Genomic DNA, 11,883 nt, shown 5'->3' on the forward strand with positions numbered 1-11,883 from the left:
AGCCAAGGGAACTCATTCATCATGCTTTGGCTGAGTTTGATGCCAAACAATGAGAGCAGTCCCACTAAATGGGTTTGGCCATGGTTATAACAAACAGCGGATATTCCTTTCATTGTCTGCCTGCTAGCAGTTCATTTCAGTCAGTGCAAACATGAGTATCTCTTAGATAATCCAGCAAAACACAGCAAAGGAAAACTCAGACAAGAATAGAACAAAAATTTTCCATCTTCCTTTAAGGAAATGAAAGGGGCTGATTCACCAAGCTCTCTAAGAGTTGCTTTGCAAATTTCTGTGACACTCTTGGTTAAAATCCACCGAGGGTGGGGGCAGCTATCTATACTTATTGCTGGAAACATCCATGGGTAGAATGAGGAAGTTCAGAGAAAAGGGCTGAGCAAAGACAACCGGGATGCCTGCCAATGACTGAGGTTAGAGAGATGTGTAACACACCCAGCCAACACACACACACTCTCTGTTAAATGTCCCCACAGTAAATGCTGAGAAGGGAAAAACCACAGCTCACTATTAAAAGGTTACAGTCCTCGGGGACCAGAGCCTTCTGTCAGTTTGATCATTCTTAAACTTCGAGACTGTGCCGTGTCTGTCAACTGCCATAGCCTGTCTTCTGAAGTACACCTCAGAGACAGGGCTGCAACCTTGGATAAACCTGGGGATACAGCCACGTGGCTGTACAAAGTCAGTTTGTGCTACAATGGCAGGCATGTGTGACCCAGCTGAGGACCCAAGAGTGTTCTCATGGGTTTTACAGCTTCAAAATGAGATGTTCAATACTTCTGTCAGTGGCATCAATTTCAGGATTCTATGGGCATTTCCATGTTTTAGCCAAAGCCCAGACTGTAGCTATAATAAATGAATTTGTACAAGCCTTGAACCTTTTATACAAGACTTGAGCCTACATGGGCCCACAAGTCTCTGTCCATTTGGAAATGACTCAAATGAGCCCGGCACGGTGCTGCCCACCCCCTACCAGCACACCAGCTTTGGGGAGGCAGAGCAGGAGGATCTTGAGTTCCAGGCCAGTCTGAGATACAGACTGAGACCTACCTAGCTCAAGTGTCCAAGTGGGGGCGAGGCTAACAAAACACCTACAATCCTAGCCTGAGCTACATGTCCAAAATAGACAGAGATGGGGCAGGAGTATTCAATACTCAAATACAAGCAGACACTATTTAAATATTCTTACATTTTCAGTGTTTTCTATTGCTTTTCATCAACCACAGAATCGAGGGCTCTTGGTAACAGACCATCCTAAGACGCCTTTAAGCCGTTCTTTATCCACCCCCCACCCCACCCTCCGCCCCGAATCACTGCAATGAGTAAGATGATGCAGTGACTCACCAGTCAATCCCACTGTTCTCCTTTGCTTTCTGTTGCCGTAACAACGCTGTGACCAAAAGCAGTTTAGGGAAGAAACAATTTAATTCACCTTACCGCTTATAGTTCATCACAGAGAGAAACCGCAGCAGGAACTGAAGCAGAAACCAGGAGGAATTCTGCTCACTGGCTTGCTCCTCATGGCTTGCTCGGCCTGCTTTCTTTTACAACCCAGGACCCACCTGCGCAGGGTCGGCACCACCATCATCAATCAAGAAAATGTACCGCAGGCCCATCTGATGGAGAAAATTCCTCCACAGAGGTTCCCTCTTCCCAACTGACTCTGATTTGAGGCAAGGTGGCAAACACTAACCAGCTCGCCCGCCAACACTGGGGTTTTTCACAACTAAGGCAGAACTTTCAGTCTCAAGCTTTGCCCAACAGTGTTTATGGTTCCTAAAACGTCTCCCACAGAAATTAATCTCATCGGGCAGTGGTGATGCATGTCTTTAATCCCAGCACTCGGGAGGCAGAGGTAAATGGATCTCTGTGAGCTCGAGACCAGCCTGGTCTACAGAGCGAGTTCCAGGGCAGCCAGGACTACACAGAGAAACCCTGTCTCAGAAAAAGAAAGGAGAGAGAGAGAGAGAAGGAGGGAGAAGGAGGGAAGGAAGGAAGGAAGGAAGGAAGGAAGGAAGGAAGGAAGGAAGGAAGGAAGGAAGGAAGGAAGGAAGGAAGGAAGGAGAGAAAGGAAAAAAGGAAAGAAAGGAAGGCATAGAAAGCATCTTTTTATAGTAGGTTTCATTTTTTTCTCCCAGCCCCCTGCTTAAGATGATAAAATGTAGTCACTGAAAATAATTCAGAAAAGCATGAAGAAATGGAAAACAAAGGCAGCCTCCTTCCCAGTAGCAGCAATAAGCAGTGATAGCATCTGAGTGTAGTGTCTTATTTTTTTCTGAAACATGCTTCTTAGACTATGAGATGACAGATTTGTTAAACCCCATTGTTAACTAATATTTCTACAGAACATAATAAATAAACACAAAGTAAAACACCACAGCAATGTTGCCGGAATTCGCTCCGCCAATGACTTTAGAGTATCTGGCCCGATAGAGGTGTGGTTTTTCTGGGTACATGACTGCTTAAAACTGAGGAGGGAGAACATGCTCTCTCTTGGGGTGGTCAGAGACCAGATGGCCTGTTACATTCACCCAAGGGCAGAATGGAGGACAAAAGCGGCTGTTTATTTTGCTCTGTATCTGTGAATGTGTTTCTCCCCATTTTATATCTTAATAAATCCTTGATACCCTTTGACAGGATTCACTTAACACAGCAGTGTCGAACTACTAAAAAAGACTCGCCAACATCCTCTTTGTGACAGATCTTATGCAGCCGAGGTTGCCTTGGAAGGCTCAGGGTGCCGGGATTGCAGGCATCGGCTACCATGTCCAGTTCAGAAGACTCACTGTCGACTTCTGTATCTACTCAGCCCTAATTAGTAGGGGTCAGTGCACACTGTTCGGCCCCCAGTAGGAATTCTGAAGTAGACCTTTTTCCCTCACATGCATGTTTTTTATTGTATATACCTTACATATAGTTTTGGTTTTCAAGTGTATGTGTCTCGTGAATATATGCTATTGTGGGGGTACTCTCAGAGGCCAGAAAAGAGCGCTTGTTGCATGAAGCTGGAGTTACAGGTGGTTGTTAAGATGACCAAGGTGGGTGTTGGGAACCAAACCCTGGGCCTTTAGAAGACTAGCAAGTGCTCTTAACTGCTGAGCCTTCTCTACAGCCCAACACACACTTTTGTTACCTAATGTTTCCAAAATATACCATAGCCATTTGCCCATGGCCACGTCACCCCTTTTTAATACTGAAGGCCACCCTACAGCTGAGTATAATAGTGTACAGCTATGATCCTAGAGCTTGCATGGTGGAGGCAGAAGGATCAGGAGTTTGAGGACAGCCTAGGTAATTTGAGACCTGTCTCCTCTCCCCTGACACACCAAAAAAGGCCAGTTTGAAAATGTTAACATAGGCCTGTGCAGTGGTTCACATATAGGAGGCAGGGTCATGAGTTCCAGGCCAGCCAGGGCTACATAGGAAGACCCTGTCTCAAATTTTAAAAAGTTAACATTTAAAAGATGGCAGACTGTTATACTTTCATGTGCTAACACCTCCATAAGTAGACAGATTATGGGAAAGGAAAGGAGAACACAGCTTATATTTTATCAAGGACAGTCACAGCTGTCCTCAAAGTCATCCTAAGAACAGTCTGGTACCCAGAACTGCGTGCCATAGAGAACGACCCTTGGATTCTATGGTTTGCTGGTTTATCTGGTAGTGGTGGCTGTTTGGAGTTCTCTGAAATAGGGTCTTTCTATATAGCCTAGGTTGGTCTTGAACTCATGACCCTCCTCTCAGCCACTCAAGGGCTGAAATTAGAGGCATGACACTTGCATTGGTTCTGTATTAGTTTTGTTACCCGCAAAACTGAGGCAAAAAGATGTCATCAAATTATCTTGAGCACCCGATGCTTAACAGAGTCTGGCACACAGCGGGGTTCATATTGTTAGTCATTATTAAAGACACATTCTAGAACAGACAGAAAGCCCTTCCTGTGATTCCCCACCACGCTGCAGCCCTCTCCTCGCCCAGATGATCGGCAGCAGCACCATTACCATCACTGGAATGAGGAAACTGGGACCCAATGCATTATGTGATGATCCATGGTCACACAACCATAATGGGGCCATTTGCTGTTGGTATTCACCTGCTGGGTACCCATGAGCAAACCCCAGGAGAAGGTGTGTTCAGGGCTTACTAAGGGCATCAAGCTCTTTTCTGTTAGCTGTGTTATTTCTTCCTTTCGAGTAGTCCAGGTAGGCTTAGAACTGGATATGGTGGGAGGATGACCTTGATGATCCTGCCTCCTCCTCCCAAGCTCTGGGATTATAGGCATGCATCACCACACCCACCATGCTGTTTCTGTGACCCAGCAGATGGCCTCAGCACAAAGCCCTGCTGATCTCATGACTGCAGAGTTCATCTTGCCCAACCCTGGCCAGTGCAACCCTCTCTCTGGCTCCTCGACCAGCACCATCTCTCTGACCAAAAATGGTCATGAGAGACCTAGAAGAGACCTAGAAGAGGACCATGGAGCCATCACCAGACCTGTGGCCAGCCAGCCTAGCCTAGATGGACGGCTCACTAAAGTCTTTTTGTGTCCAGCATCCAGTGGGCCTCACTCAGCTCTCTTGCCCTCCACCCTGCGTGACCCTCGGAGTGACCTCTCACTCAGTGTCTCCTCCCACTCTTTGAGTCACCTGAGGACTGGGACAAGAGTCACCACCTCCCCCCAATCACCGAGGAGACTGGAGCTCCAAGGTACCAAGGACCCTTCCAAGTCATCAGACTACTTATTTAACCCAAATCATCTGATGCCAAAGCCGTGGTCTTTCCTCTCCATCTGCTCCCTTCTCCACAGCGCCAGGCTTATCTCACAACGAAGTTTCCACACAGCTCTCTTACAAATGAAGAAACGGAGGCTCACACATCAAATGACCTGCTTAGGGAGTGGAGAATATGGGATTCCAAGCCAATTAATTGCTCCACACAAGTCAAGTGATTCCTTTCTCACCTGGTCCCAAAGATGGTTAAGTTGAGGCTGAAGCACAAGGCCTGAACAGCATCATTCTATGGGACAGGGTAGCACAGACCTGTAATCACAGCTACTCCAGGGGCCGAGGCAGGAGGATTGTAAGCTTAAGGCCTGGCTTGGCTACACAGTGAACTTGAGGCCTGCCTAGGCAACACAGCTTGTGAAACCCTGGCTTGAAATAAAATTAAAAAAAAAAAAAAAGTAGGCTGGGAGATATTGCTCAGCACTATCTCCTCTCCTCCCCTCCCCTCCCCTCCCCTCCCCCCCCCCCCCCTCTCTCTCTCACACACACACACACACACACACACACACCCAAAGCGTCAGGTGGAGATTATAGAGACCTGTTGTCTGTATACAACCAGCCAGCTGCTAACACGGCCCAATAAGAGGGGCAGACTTCATTCTAAACTCCTAACTTCATCTACAAATGGACCCAGCAGTATTACCCGTTTCTCTAGTAAGTTCTTAAGCCTGTTCTGACAGTCTCCCTCAGAAACTGAGTTAAGGCACTAGGTCCTGCTTCACTGTGTTTAGAAATGGGGCCTTGAAAGCAGTGACATTAAGTGAGGCTGCATGGATTGGGTCCCAGGACACAGATTAGTGTACTCACAAGAAGAAAACAAGGCAGCTGCTTGCTCTCTTCCTGAGGAGAAGACACAGCCCGAAGCAGCCATGTGCAAGCCGGGAAGGGAGCCTAATCGTGGACATCTGGCCTCTGCTCCGTGAGAAAATAGGCTTCTGTTCTTGAGGCTAACGATAAAACAAAAGCAATAACCTCCTTCCGACCAGTCCTCACACAGGCAATGAGTCACGTCAGCTCTCTTCCTCTGCCACGTCTAGGCTGCTCTGGAGGGCTACTTCAAGATGACCTGAGTTCTGTAGGCCTTGACTTTGATGGTCTCCAGCCTGTCAGAGCCTCGGGGGCCCTCTCGGCCCTGTGGCTCCCTCTCGGGAGCATTCTCACTCCACCATCAGGACATGCTTCCATCCAAGGGATGGCAGCCCATTACGGCAGATGTGTCTCGGCTTCTGTCAGCCACAGTAGCCCTGGTGTCTCCAGCAGGACTCCAGCCCACCCACAGGTTGTGCTCAATCTTTTTGCTGCACAAAAACCTCGGGATGAGATGATATTCATTTCAACCTGACCTTATGTGGAGAACACAGTCAATTTACTACCCACTCCAAGACATAGTAATTGGCTACTTACAATCGGTTATCACTTCACATGCTCTCTAGCACTTTCTTCGAAGCACCATGTTGCTTCACGGGACCTTCCTGGCCTAGTGCCCACCGTGTCTACACACAGAGGAGAAACGGGTAGGCTGTGACTGCACTGACCTTTAATAAAAGCATTTTTTTCTTCTGACTTGGGCTGATAATCCAGTAGGGACAGAAGTCAGGCTGTCTCCAATCGCCTCCCCACCCTTCCCCTCCTACCCGTGAGTTCCCAAGCTCAAAACATGACTGTTATTTTCGTTTCTGGTTTTTGTTTTCCTAAGTGAAATGTTTGCTTGTTTCTGGAGGAGGAAAAGACAGTTTCTGGGTGCAGGCCTTCTGTACGTTGGAGGAACTCCAGCGATTTCATTTCAAGTCACCTTGCAAGACTGCGCATTCTCCTCTGAGAGCAGGGGAGGTGGATAAACATTCATCCACAAGGCAAGGCTTCTATCTCCCAGCTGAGGGGGGATGGGAGGAGCCAGCTGTTGCTGTCAGCCCCGAGCTGAATAACTAACTAGCAGGTGCCCAGGACCTTCCCCTCCCGCCCCCTCAGTCCACTTCACAGCCCTGGGACAGCCTCCTTTCAGAACATGAGAGAGAAATGCTGGAAACAGGTTCTCAAAGGTATTTTATGCACATGTGTGTATATATGTACACACACAGGCATTATTGTAATTACTGTAAATCTTGGCTCTAATTAGACTTAGAAATTTTGTATCTGATCTGTTTTAACAAATATTCTAAATGAGAGGGGACAGACAGCAAGATGTCTCAGCAGCTACAGGTGCTTGCTGCCAAGCCAGATGACCTGCGCTCCAGACCCCAGAACTGCTCACACGACAGAGAACTGACTCCACAAAGTTGTCCTCTGACCTCGACAAGCAATCCATGGCACTTGTACACACACACACACACACACACACACACACACACACACACACCACTCACATAAAAATAATAAAATGCTACTTTTTAAAGGACCAGGCACAGTGGCATACAGCTTTAATCCCAGCACTTGGGAGGAAGAAGCAGGTGGATCTCTGTGTGTTTGAGGCCAGCCTGGTCTACAGAGAGAGTTCCAGGACAGCCAGAGCTATATAGTGAGACCCTGTCTCAAAAAAAAAAAAAAAAATCAAGTCTTTTTTAATAGCAATGCATCCAGGTAGGTGTGGCGGCATACTCCTGTAATTCTAGCACTTGAGACACCAGTGGTTAGGATCAATTGTCGTGTTCCGGTTTGTTTCTTACCTCTTTAAGACAATGTCTAAGGAACCTCTGCCACACATTCCCACCATAATATTACACTTCACAACAGTTCCAGGCACAGTGAGGTCCACCGATGACTGACACTTCCAAAACTGTGGGCTTTTTCCTTTGTGCGAGCGGATTAGCTTGTGCATTCTGTCACAGTGCTGGAAAGCTGAGTGCTGAATTCAGATATCAGCTGCAATCATTTGGGGCCTCAGGGGCTTGGTTAGCTGCTGGGCTAGCCTTGAACTCTCCCTATAATCTAGGCAGAGCTTGCTATCTTCCTGCCCCCGCCTTCGGTGGGAGCTCTGCCTGGTGGAATAGGTGTCTTTGTTTTTGTTTCGACAGTGGGCCTCCACCTCCCAAGTACTGGGATTAACAGGCTGGGGACAAAGTCAAAATCCCGATTCAGCCCCCCACGCACCTGGATTATAGGTATGAGCTCCCACGCTGGAGAACCATCGTAATGTGGAACCCACTCTTAGCCACATCTGTGATCACTGACTTAGTGACTACTGAACCTGTTCCCGGGAAAATACAGGTGGGTTTTTCCAGGCCTCCAATCATATGTCCATCAGCTAGTCAAATGCCCGACCTTTGAAAAATTTATTTAGTTTTTCATTTGAGACAGGGTCTCATACCATAGCCCACCACTCTTGAATTCACAGTAATCCTCCTGTTTCAATCTCCCCAGTACATTTTGATTTTGTATACAGTGCTGTGGGATGGTTTGTATGTCAAATCTGCTGCTCTGATTGGTCAATAAATAAAACACTGATTGGCCAGGGGCTAGGCAGGAAGTATAGGCGGGACTAACTGGGGAGAAAAGAAAGAAAAGGAAGTCAGAAGAAGTCACTGCCAGCCGCCACCATGACAAGAACCATGTGAAGACACTGGTAAGCCACGAGCCACGTGGCAAGGTATAGATTTATGGAAATGGATTAATTTAAGCTGTAAGAACAGTTAGCAAGAAGCCTGCCACAACCATAGAGTTTGTAAGCAATATAAGTCTCTGTGTTTACTTGGTTGGGTCTGAGCAGCTGTGGGTCTGGCGGGTGACAGAGATTTGTCCTGACTGTGGGCAAGGCAGGAAAACTCTAGCTACAATACAGTGTCTCATGTAGCCCAGGCTGGCTTCAAACTAACCATGTAACTGAGGGTACCCTCGGACTCCTGATCCTCTGGCCTCTACCTCCCAAGTGCTGGGATTACAGAAGCATGCCTGGCTACCTACAGTTTTTGACATCCACCCCAAGCCCCACACACGCAGTTGCTTGCTTCTTGTGCTGATCTTGTCCACGGATACTTCCTTACTCCACGCTTCCGGCCCGGGGTCTGCTGCATGGCACTCCCCAGTTGCATATGAAACAGCTCCCCGGCTCCCGACTCCTCAGCTCCACAAAAACAGGCTTTGTCTTGCTCACCCATGCACCGTTCCTGACACCAAGCTGGAGACCAGGGCTTCACACATGCACAGGGTTCTCAACTCGACTCGAGCAATAGGATTGTGAATTGGATAGGAACCGCCCACAGCCCTGTGCAGCCCAGATGGCATAAAGCTGCTGTTCTCAAATACAGAAGGTTATAAGGGAATGTACTCAAAGTTTTGAAGACCTAGCACACAAACATCTGGAGGTGCTGGTGTACAGCACAGAGGCAGAGGGCTCCCCTAGCGTGTGCGGGGTCCAGCTCCCATCCTCAACAGCACCAACGGAAGGACCATGTACGACATCTCACCCCCCACCTCCCCCCCACACACACACATACACTGGAGATTGAGCCCAGGGCCTTGGGCATGCCAGGCAGCATTCCTCTTCTGAGCCACACTGCCAACCCCCAAGGTAATCATTGTTATTAGTGACTCCCTGTTGAATTTATACCACTGTGAATATTCTGGGCTAAACAAAATACACTACAATTAAATTCCCCCATGTCTTTTGTAATTTTTTGTTGTTGATGCTGCTGCTGTTTGAGACAGGGCTTATCTGTGTAGTCCTGGCTGCCCTGGAACTCTCTGAAGACCAGGCTGGCCTTGAACTCAGAGATTGCCTCCCTCTGCCTTCCCAGTGTTGGGATTAAAGGCATGTGCTACCACTGCCAGGCTGTCTTTTGTAGTTTTTAATGTAGCAACTAGGGAGCTTTTTAATTGCTTCTGTGGTTTATATAACACTTCTTTGAGTTTGTCCTGGTTGTAACTACACCAGGGAAGGCCATCCAGCAACACAACCCAGCCAGGCTAACCCTCTTCAAACCCTCCAGCTCACACCACTCAGGTATGAATTCTTGGTTGTCAACTGACTACATCTGGAATTAACTAAAACCCAAGCAGCTGGGCACACTTGAGACGGATTTTTTTTTTCTAAATTACATCGTGTAAAGTGGGAAGACACACTTTTAATCCTGGTGTTTTGAGGTGGGAAAATCCACTTTTAATCTGGGTCACACCTTCTGCTGGCAGCCTATATAAAGGATGTGGAAGAAGGAAGCTCTTTGCCTGCTTGCCCTCGCTCACATGTCAAGTCCATTCCTTCAGTGGCATTAGAGTCTACTTGTTCAGGATTCCGGCATATGCTGAAGATCAGCTGAGACATCCAGCTTGGTGGACTGAGTAATTAACTACTGGATTCTTGAACCTTCCATTACTAGACAGCCACCGTTGGAATAGCTGGACCACAATCTTTAAGCCATTCTAATAAACATCCTTTCTATATATAAAGAGATTGATTCTGTAAGCTCTGTCCTTAACACACCAGGGCTCCAATGTGCCCCAGAGCCTGGCAGGAAACACCTGTCCAGTGGCTTCCTGTGACACACCAAATCTGGGGAATTCAGAAATGAGGACTAAAAAGAGTTTAACAAATGAACCAGCCTAACCCTCATAAGGCAGGTGCCATGGAGAGTGAGTTATGGGGCTATGGGGCAATCTTGTGCATTACCTAGAATGGTGACCAGCAGTGGCTAAGAAAGCAAAAGGAACAGGCAAACTAGGCTTCTCTCTCTCTCTCTCTGAAACTGAAACAGAACGCCAGACCACCCCTTGCCATCTCCAGCTTTCCGCCTCTGCCTCAGTGGTCCCTGATTACTTTTCTTTCTTCCTTCCTTCCTTCCTTCCTTCCTTCCTTCCTTCCTTCCTTCCTTCCTTCCTTCCTTCCTTCCTTCCTTCCTTCCTTCCTTCCTTCTTTTATGAGACAGGGTCTCATGTGCCTCAAACTTGCTTGTGGCTATATGACCTTTAACTCCTGCTTCTCCTTGCCTCTGCCTCCCAGGTGCTGGGATTGCAGAAATGTGTGCTATGCCTAGCCAGCTCTTCCTGATTTCTGTTCATCCCTGGTCTCACAAGTCCATCTGGTAGAATGCTTATCTAACATGCATAAGGCCCTGAACTTCATTCTGATGCTAAACAAGCCAAAACTTTTGCTCAAAACAAAACACAAAATTCTTCCCACCTTGTTTAGGTACATTTGGGATATAGAAATTAAAGATTCAGAATAGTGGGTATATTGGTGCAGGCCTGTAACCCCAGTACCTAGAGATGAAGGGTGAATAACCCAGAGTTCAAAGCCATCCTCCACTATATACGGAATTTTGAAATTAGCCAAGAATACATGAGAATGTTTGTGTGTGTGTGTGTGTGTGTGTGTGTGTGTGTGTGTGTGTGTGTGTGTGTTTTCCTCTGGGCTGTTGTAACAGGACCAAATGAAAGCTTAGGGAAAACCTCTGGCTTGTGTTATTGCCCTCTCAAAATGGTAAGGACATTTTGTTTGTTTATTTAATGCTTTAGAAATCTGAGATTTTTGAGTTTTCAATTGCCCAACTTCACCAAGTTCGCAAATTCCTTACATAGATCAGCATGGGAATTAGTTGACAGATGCGCCTTCGCACAGCCTAGAGCAACTTTAGCACACACCGCCACGTATGTGTCTGTTGTCTCCAAGGCTACATGCTATCAGAGAGCAGGCTGCCCGTAACTTCCAGCCAAGGATGTTCTTATCCCCCACACCCTCACTCTGAGGGGCCTGGTGTTCCCCGCTTCCTCCTTACACACTTCCTGCTGTTTCTACTGTAGAAACAGGTTCGTTCTCACAACAGTTCTTGGCAGTCCCTTGGTCCCCACAGTCACTCACTTTGGCTAGTAACGCCAACCACTACTAGAAATTGGTAGCTTCGAAGAACCCTAACTTGTTTACAGGAAAGTTGGAAAGTCCTCAAATTCAAATCAAGATTTTATCTCCCAAGATTTTTTCCCCAGCAGGAAAGCTGTTGCCAAGCCAAACAGCTTTTTGTTACCATTAAGATAATTATATTCTACACAAGCAGACAATAAATAAGTGAAGCTGGGAAGTCCAAAGAGTTCCGAATGATTAGTATGGGAAGGTAAAGTGCCTGGCTTAAGTCTGAGGAATCCTTAACAGTTCCGAGCA

The 11,883-nt window shown here is 47.2% G+C and overlaps 1 protein-coding gene across 1 annotated transcript in view; it reads right to left on the minus strand.

Annotated features, from left to right (window-relative positions):
- Window positions 1-11,883, minus strand: part of Sh3bp5 (SH3 domain binding protein 5) — a 71,631-nt gene that overhangs the window by 57,506 nt on the left and 2,242 nt on the right. The window lies entirely within an intron of this gene.

Source organism: Peromyscus maniculatus, chromosome 9, assembly GCF_049852395.1.
Source record: "Peromyscus maniculatus bairdii isolate BWxNUB_F1_BW_parent chromosome 9, HU_Pman_BW_mat_3.1, whole genome shotgun sequence".
Classification (NCBI taxonomy): Eukaryota; Metazoa; Chordata; class Mammalia; order Rodentia; family Cricetidae; genus Peromyscus; species Peromyscus maniculatus.